Below are 9,658 nucleotides of genomic sequence, written 5' to 3'. Positions count from 1 at the left end.
AATTAAATTCCTAGTAATGCTGAGCAGGAATGGGTTGTTTTTGCTGATTTAGGGAAGGAGAGAAAGTGAAAGAAAAAGGAGAGTGACATTGATTGAGGAGATGTGGGTGGGGTGGGAGTGTTAAAACAAAATTTTGCCTTGGGCATTCCCACTCAGAATCTCTCCTGAGTTATAAGGTCAATGGCATTTTCAATGCCACAGGTTTTCAGTCACGTATATCTGGGAACTTGTTCTCCCAAGCTAAGAGGATCCTGCAATGCAGATACAGATGATTACTATTGCACTGTTCAGCTGCAGATTTTGTCAACCTAGTTATTATGAATTTATTTCTTTAATAGTTCAGATTTGAGCCATAAAGAATAATTTATTGGAAAAAAAACCAGCTCTGTCCAATGCCTTGGGCCCTGTGTACTGAACAGCAATAAACCATAGCTAGTAAAACTGGAAAATAAGCCTAAAATGGAAAAAAAAATAGCTACTAAGACATTATTTCTTCTTACTAATTAGTTAACTGAAGAGGACTGTAAGAAGAGGGAATTCAGGAGAAATTTTTTTTTTGGTAGATCATGGAATTTATATCCCTCTGTAAATGCCAACTGTTTAACCCCCCTGTAGGCTCTTCTAGAAGGCTGGATTAGATTTAGAAATAAAGCAGCATTATTTTAATCTCTATTCTCCTTGCTTCTATCCTGAGGGCTTTGCGGTCAATGATTGGCCCCTGGTGAAGTCAGAAACAGAGCACCATACAAAGAATCACTTTGACAGATAGGAAGATAGGATTTCTTTTTTTTTAGCCAGTTAAATGTGGTTTACCCTCTTTGAGTTCTAATCTCCCAAATATACTCAATTTCCCCATTTTGTTCAGCTGCACATATAGTGCTAGTGAGAACCTCAGTGGTCTATTCTTGACCTTTGTCTCTTTATCCCCTTGATAACATTTACTCCATCTTCAACTAACACCTTTTTACTGGTGGCTCTCAAATCTATATCTAGTTCCAACCGTCAGATTAATTAGAAATGAACTTAGGTGCTGTATTAATAGCTATGTACTAAGACATCTCTACCTGGATAGCCTGTTTACAACTCAAATTCAATATGTTCCAAACAGTAATCATATTTCTCACAAATCTATTTATCTTTCAAATGTTCCTTTTGTCCTATGTCCTGCTTTATTAAATAGAGCAATGACATGTTCAGACCTATGTTTTAGGAAGATCAGTCTTACAGGTGATGGTGGATGGGCTGTGAAGAGATTTAAGGCAGGTAAATCAATATTTGTAATGAATAATAATCATGTCATCATACTAATTAACATAATTATATATGTAATCATGATTCTTAGTTTTCATTTGACATTTAAATCTAATATTTATCAAGTCTTGCAATATTCTTTTTTTAAGGTAAAAATTTCTTTGTCAAAGAAATATACAAATAGAATTAAATATAATACAAAGAACTATTAATTCACATATTCTGTACAGTTTCTAAGTTTCTATCATATTCTTAAAGCATTCAGAGGCTATTCAGGTTATTACCACTCTCTTAACAGGTTCTTACCATGATCTGAGAATCATTCAACTTCCTGATGCCTTAATAATTTCTAAGATGCCCTTTCTCTCCCTTCCCCTACACTCCAATTTTTCAGAAATCCTGTTGGATGTTTTCTTTCTTTGCCTCTCCATGCTGTTGCTTGATTTGGAAGATTTCATTTTCTAGCTGTACAATAGTCCGTTCAATCTCATAATTTTTACTGATGAGTGAGACCCAAGTTGACTCCATTTCTCATAATTTAGATCCAGCAGTGAGTTGCATGTTCTTCCTCTGCCAGTTCAAATCCTGAATATGTTTTCTTAATTTCTGTAGTTCCTTCTGGGTTTGTTCAATCATATGAACTAGATATTCATTATATACTTTCCAGGCATTGCAACCATGTTGTGACATCAACTTAAGGTTTTCAATGTGAACTGCCTGATGCTCCAATTGGGCCTTGGAATTGTTCACACATTCCTGCTATGCAGTGATATCATTCTTCTGCCCAGAAGAGGGAGGTGGAAGTTCATATCGTTTCATGTTAAGCAATTCAATTGGTTGTTGGGCAGCCAATCTTTCAAATTCATTTCTCATAATGTCAGTCTCAAAGGCTGAGTAATCCGGGGCCAGTAGGTAGCTCAGATAGTTCTTGGTAGGCCAGTACCTACGTGTTTCTTCCTCTACCAAGGCAGCAGCAGCCTCCCGCACACCAGGAGCTCCGTAACCCTGATAGAAGTAAGGCAAGGCATCCACCACTGCCTCCCCAGTAACTAGACTGGTACCCACCATCCTGCGGGTAATATAATATTCTGTTCTCTAAAATATAAAGTTCACTGGGAGCAGTTTTCTTGGGGAGCTTCTGGAGGCAGCCTTAGTTTCAGTTCAGTATAATAACCCCAAATACAGCCAGGTATTAAAGTCCAAATCCTTTATTATCTCCTTCAAAATAGCCCGGTTAGTTTTCTTAGAGGCCTATCTCTCTCCTTGGTTCTGAGAACTCTTGCTGCTAGTCCTTTGCTTCTTCCAGCTCCAGCCTCTCTTCCTCCGAATCTCCAGCCAGCACAAAGATGGAAGATGGAATGAATTTGACTCTACTTCTGAGAGAGTGGGCTTGTGGGCTTCTATGACTTGTGAATCTCCCAAAGTCAATTCTAGTTGAGACTTCTAGCTTATATATGCCCCTAAAGGGTGAACTCTAATATGTGAACTAATGTGTGAACTCTCTTAAAGATGTGAACTCTAATGTATGAACTAATGTGTGAACTCTAATGTATGAACTAATGTATGAACTCTAATGTGTGAACTAATGTGTGAACTCTCTTAAAGGGTGTGAACTCTAATGTATGAACTAATGTGTGAACTCTAATGTGTGAACTCTCTTAAAGGTGTAAACTGTGAATTCTCTTAAAGGTGTGAACTCTAATGTGTGAATGAATGAGTGAACTCTTTTAAAGGTGTGAACTCTAATGTGTGAACTCTTCTAAAGGTGTGAACTAACATGTGAATTCTCTTAAAGGTGTGAACTCTAAAAGTGTTAACTAAGTACATAAGCATGATTTATCAATTCCAGTGACTTAGCACCTTGTTTCAAGTTCTGGCCCATAACAAAATCTAGATATAACATTTCTTACTTCCCTTTTCTTCTCTCCACTCACATGCCCTTTCCACTAGTCTAGGACTATCATTTCTCTCCAGGATTAGTTTTGAATGGTCTCCTGCTTGTACTTTCTTCCCTCCCCAGTCTTCTTACAACACAGCTTCTAAATTGACATTTCTAAAAACATTCTGAATATGTTACTCCTCTACTCAAAAATCTTTAATGTCTTCTTATTGACACTTATAGTTGGACTAGATTGGCTATTGACATCTATCATCCAGCAAAGATCTATTAAGTGCCCACTCTGAGGATGGTGCTGAGGTTTGGAGATTCAAAGAAAAGCAACAACAACAACAAAAAACCCAAACAGACAAAACCTTTTTATTCTCAAGGAGTTCACAGGCCAGTGCAAACAATTATGTGGAAACAAACTATGTATATATGTATATGGTTTATGCATTTATACATATGTATACAATATTCCACAGGGAATATTGAACATAGGAAGACATCACTATTAAATGAAAAAAGGAAACTTTCCTGTAGAAGATAAGATTTTAGTTGAGACTTGACGGAAACCAGGGAAGTTAGGAGGCAGAAATGAGAATGGAGAATATTCCAGATATGGGAAGACAGTTAGTAAAAAATGCCCAAAGTGCAGAGATAGAGTTTTTTGTATAAATAACAGCAAAAAGATAAGAGTCATTGAATCAAAGACTATATTTTGGAAGTAAAGTGTAAAAAGCCTAGAAATATAGAAGGGTGCTAAATTGTGAAAAGTTTTTAAATGCCAAATAGATGATTTTATATTTGTTCCTGGAGATGATCAGGAGTCACTGAAGTTTATTAAGTAGAAGGATGATATGTTCAAACTTATGTTTTAGGAAGATCAGTCTGAAAGATGTTGAGAAATGGACTGTGAAGAGACTTTTGGCAGCTAGACCATTCAGTTGTCTATTTCAGCAGTCCAAGAATATTAAAGACCAACAATGAAAAAAAAAAAAAGACCAACAATGTCAGAGGAGAGAAAGGGGCTTATTTGACAGATGTTACAAAGCATTTGACAATTGATTGGATATGACAAGATTGTAAATGATAGGGCCTGACAACTGATTGGATATGATAGGGGCAGGGAGGAGAGTGAAAGAAAACAATTGAGCCTTACACTTAGCTTTTGAGTTTTGGGTGACAGAGAGAATAGTGGCATTCTTGATAGAAATAGGAAAGTTAGGAAGAGGGGGAAAGAGTTTTAGGGAATGTGTCTTTTGGACATCTAATTGCAAGAGAATCTAAAAGCCAGTTGGAGATATTAGAAACTAGAGGTCAAGAGAGAGGTTAAGGATGGGCAAGTGGATCTGAGAATCATCATTGTATTAGAGAGATCATCAACATATTATAGAGGTGATAATTGTATCTATGTAAGCTGATGAGATCACAATCAAAGTAGTAATTGAGAGGGAGAAGAAAAGAGGGTCTAAGACAAGAGTCTTAAGGGACAATACTAGTGGGTATAACTTGGATGAAGAACCAGGAAAGGAGAATGAATGGAAAGTCAAACAGATAAGAGGAGAGACAGAAGGCAAGAGAATCTGCATCATGGAGAAGAGTGTGATTGAAAGTGTCAAGGGTTTCAGTGAGATCAACTAGTATGAAATTGAGAAACCTTTTCTCAGTTAAGTTATTAAGAAATAAGTGGTAATCTTTAGAGAGAGCAGTTTCAGTTAAATGATGAAATTGGAAGCCAGATTTCAGAGAGTGAATGTAGAAATGGGAAATACCAACTTTGAATGGCCTTTTCAAGGTGTTTAGCCACAAAAGAGAGGAGAGAAATGAAGTGAAAGCTATTGAGGATTGATGGATTAAGTTTTCTGAGGACTCAAGAGAAAGGAAGATATTTGGAGAGGCAGCTAGCTAATACAGTAGATAAAGTGCTGGAACTTGAATTTGAAGGCCTAAGTTTAAATTCATTATCAAACACAAATTATGTGACCTTAGACAAGCCACTTAACCTCTGTCTGCCTCAGTTTCCTCATCTGTAAAATAGGGTAAATAACAGTATCATACTGATTCATCTTTTACGTGCCTTCTAGAAAAAAAAATCTTTATATATATTTTTTTTGGCAGCTCTTTTGCTATTCATGCCTAATAGTAAGGACACAGCTCTTATTGACTTATTTATTTGATTATTTATTTATTCATTCATTCATTTATTTATTAATCTATCCACTCATTCACTTGTTTGTTTATTTATTTATTTTTATAAATTTGACTTAGTTCCTCTCTGTTTGAGAAATGAGGTTTTATCAGAGAGATTTGCTTTAAAATTCTTTTTATAGTTGCTATTGTTTACTGTATTTCTCCCCATTTAATCTTTCTTTTTACCCTGTTCCTCCTCAAGTGTTTTGCTACTGGCCACTCCCTTCCTCAACTGCCCTCTCTTTTATCACCTTTCCTCCTTCCTATATCCCATTCCCCTCCTATTTTCCTACAGGAGAAATAGATTTCTATACCCATATTGAGTATGTATGTTATTTGAGTCAATTCTAATTGAAGTACACATTCACCCTTTCTCCCCCTCTTCTCCTGCATTGTAAAAGCTTTTTCTTGCCGCTTTTTTATGGCAAGTAATTTACAGCATTTCATTTCTCCTTTTCCCTTTCTCCTAATATATCCCTCTCTCACCCCTTAATTTCATCATTTTAAAAAAAGATATTGCTCTTTCCTGTTCAAATCACACCTGTGTCCTCTGTCTATACATGGTATTTCTAACTTCCAAAATAATGAGAAGGTTCTAATGAGTTACAAGTATCATCCTCAGATAAACCTTAAGTCCCTTATGATATTACTTTCCTGATTACCTCCTAATGCTTCTCCAGAGTCCAGTATCTGAAAATCAGACTTTCTATTAAGCTCTGGTCTTTTCATCATGAATGCTTGAAAATTCTCTATTTCATTGAATGACATCTTTTTCTCTGAAGAATTATAATCAATTTTGCTGGGTAAGTGATTCTTGGTTTTAATTCTAGTTCATTTTCTCCAGAATATCATATTCCAAGCCTTTTCTTATCCTTTAATGTAGAAACTGCTAAATCTTGTGTTATCCTAATCATACTTGAATTGTTTCTTTCTGGTTGCTTGCAATATTTTCTTCTTGACCTGGGAGTTCTGAAATTTGATTATAATATTCTTAGAAGTTTTCATTTTGGGATCACTTCCAGGAGGAAAGAATCCACAGATGAATTCTTTCAATTTCTATTTTACCCCCTGATTCTAAAATATCAGGACAGTTTTCCTTGATAATTTCTTAAAAGGTGATGTCCAGGCTCTTTTTAAAAATCATGACTTTCAGGTAGACCAATGATTTTTAAATTCTCTCTCCTAGATCTATTTTCCAGGTTAGCTGTTTTTCCAATGAGATAGTTTACGGTTATCTTATTTTTTCACTGTTTTGGTTTTGCTTTATTGTATCTTAATTTCTTATAGTCATTAGCTTCCATTTATTCAATTCTATTTTTCAAGGAATTATTTTTCTCAGTGAGCTCCTTTGTAGCTTTTCCCACTTGTCCATTTTTGCTTTTTTAAGGCATTCTTCTTCACTCTCAATTCTTTCCCTAATTTTTCCTCTCTCTTGCTTGGTTTTCAAAATCCCTTTTGAGCTCTTCTATGGCCTGACCCTGATTCTTATTTTTGTTGGAGGCTTTGGATGTAAGAGCTTTGACTTTATCATCATCTTCTGAGTGTGTGTTTTGATCTTTCTTGTCACCATAGTAATTTTCTATGGTCAGCAACGTTTCCTGTTGTCTGCTCATTTTGCCTGTTATTCAGCTTTTAACTCTTTGTTAAAGTAGGGCTCTGTTTCCAGGGTGGAGGGTGCACTGTCCCAAGATCCAGGGGTTTTGTGCAGCTATTTTCAGAGTAACTTCTTGGGAATTGACCAGAAGCACTCTTTTATGCCCTGGAACTGTTGGGAGTGCCTCTGCCCCACTATAGCTGTACCATTTGTGTGCTAAAGCAATGGAGTCCAGCTTTGCTGGCTCTGGGGCCAGGACTGGGGCTGGAGATGGCTGTCATGGCCTGGGCTGGGGCTGCCTCCTGGCCTCCCATCCTATTGTTCAGACTCTCTTCACTAACCTTCCAGGATCTCCTTGCTGTCTCCAGGTCTAGAGGTCCAGAAACCTCCAGAACTATTATTGAATCAGAGGTCCTGCCTCACTGACATTGGGGCCCCAGCTGGGTTCGGGGCTGGGGCTGGGATTGCATACTGAGCTCCCATCCTCATTCCAGAGATCTTTTCTGCTGACTTTCCAAGTCTTCTTTGGTGTTTCTGGAATGAGAGGTCCAGAATCTCCAGCACTGTTGCTGATTCAGGAGTACTGCCCCCCTCTAAATATTTCTTAAGTGAATAAATGGATTAATGTCCTTCATCTGCAAGACAAGAAAGGTATGAGTTGATATTTTTGGCAGATGAAGATTTCTGTTTTCAAGGACTTAAAATCATAGAGCATTACAGTAGGCACTCTAACATGCCTGTCACTTTCATTTAGGTTTCAGAAAACATGAAAAGGAGATGAATTTTTTAAGAGAATGAGAGAAACTGGCTTTTAAGGGATGTTCTATTAGCTGTCACTATCAGAACAAGGAATAGAATTCAGTATTCTGGATATCAAGTCTCCTTACCTACCATTAATCTGGGCTCCTTTTGAATTCTGCCAGACTCTCTAAAGAGTATTTTTAAATTCCTGCCATAGCTAAATGATTTAAACTCTCTAGTGTTACTACCTCCCCTCTCCCCTTATTTTTTTTAAGAGGCGCTAAATAGGACAGACCTGCAGGATGAAACAAGTAGAAGAAACATTAAAAATAGCATGTCACAATTACTGAGAACCAAACACATACTAGAACACGGAAATAATTTTGGATGGCCTAAAGCAAGATTGTAATGCAAAATATACTCTCTAAGTGCTGAGGTAATAATTAGAAACCTAGAAAAAAATATTAGGAAAGACATTGTAGGTACATTTGGACGACTTCTTCCAACATCATAGAAGCTGTAAGAATTAATAGATGATAAAACAGAACCTAGACAACTAAGGAATGAATGCTGGGTTAACAGTGTGAAGGAATAGGAAGAATGAGCATTTATTAAGCTGCATCTAGAATGCTAGGCATTCTAGTTACAAATTTTATCTCATCTTCACAACAACTCTGGAAGGAAGGTATTATTATCATCCTCATTTTATAATTGAGGAAATGAAGGTAGCCTAAAGTTGAGTGGTTTGCTCAGGTAACAGCTGGTAAATGTCTCAGGCCAGATTTGAACAATGGTCTATCTTCTGTGCTTCCTGGCTACCACTTTTGGAAGTATGTAGACTCAGGAATACTTCTTTGAACTTCCAGTGAAAGGTAAGTTTAATATTTTTGATAGTAGCTAAAAATTGGAAATTGAGAATGTGCCCATCAACTGGAAATGGCTGAACAAGTTATGATATATGATTTTTGTGGGATATTATTGTGCTACAAGAAATGACCAGGGGAACTAGATGGCACAGTGGATAGATCACTGGCTCTGGAGTCAGGAAGACCTGAGTTCAAATCTGGACTCAAATACTTAACATTTATTAGTTATATGGGGCAAATCACTTACCAGGGGTCCTCAAACTATGACCCGTGGGCCAGATGCGGCAGCTGAGGATGATTATCCCCCTCACCCAGGGCTATGGAGTTTCTTTATTTAAAGGCCCACAAAACAAAGTTTTTGTTTTTACTATAGTCCGGCCCTCCAACAGTCTGAGGGACAGTGAACCGGCCCCCTATTTAAAAAGTTTGAGGACCCCTGGATTAATCCCACTACATTGTGCGGGGAGGGAAACCCAAAGAAATGAAAAGCAGGATGATTTCAGAAAAATTTGGAAAAACTTGCATCAACTGAAACAAAATGAAATGAGCAGAACTTTGAAGTCCCTTCAGCTATAAATCCATGATTATATGATTAGAGTAGCAAGAAGAAAGGAAGGAAGGAATAAAAAAAGAAGGAAAGGTAGATAGATACATAGATAAATAGATGTTTCAGCTTATATTCAGACAATATTCATTTGTTCTCTACAGAAAGTATTTTTCATCATGAGTCTTTTGGGATTGTCTTGGATCATTGTATTGTTGTGAATGGCTGAATCATTCACACTTCATCATATAATATTGCTATTATCATATACAATGTTCTCTTGGTTTTGGTCATTTCATTTTGTTTCAGTTCATGTAAGGTTTTACATATAATGGGGAAAATAAAATATTATTTAAAATTAAAAGGAATTTTATAATCAATGTACATTGGATGGTATTATTTCTGCTAATTTATAGAAATCCAGAGCAGGAAGAAACTTAAGAAGTCATGTCATTGAACTCTAGGAGTTTTGTTTTCAATATTCCAGTAATTCTAGTTCTAATATTCTAAGATCTCACCCCTGAATGAATACCTACAGTGAAGGCAATTCATTTTATTTTTGCACAATTTTAGTTGTTAATGAAACTTTC

General features: G+C 36.6%; 1 pseudogene; it reads right to left on the bottom strand.

Moving 5' to 3' along the window:
• Positions 1-1,641: 1,641 nt before the first annotated feature.
• On the bottom strand, positions 1,642-2,319 carry LOC127544022 (pre-mRNA-splicing factor SPF27-like; annotated as a pseudogene).
• Between the last annotated feature and the right edge of the window lie 7,339 nt (positions 2,320-9,658).

This window comes from Antechinus flavipes, chromosome 1, assembly GCF_016432865.1.
Source record: "Antechinus flavipes isolate AdamAnt ecotype Samford, QLD, Australia chromosome 1, AdamAnt_v2, whole genome shotgun sequence".
NCBI lineage: Eukaryota > Metazoa > Chordata > Mammalia > Dasyuromorphia > Dasyuridae > Antechinus > Antechinus flavipes.
This window is presented reverse-complemented; position numbering and strand designations above follow the sequence as displayed.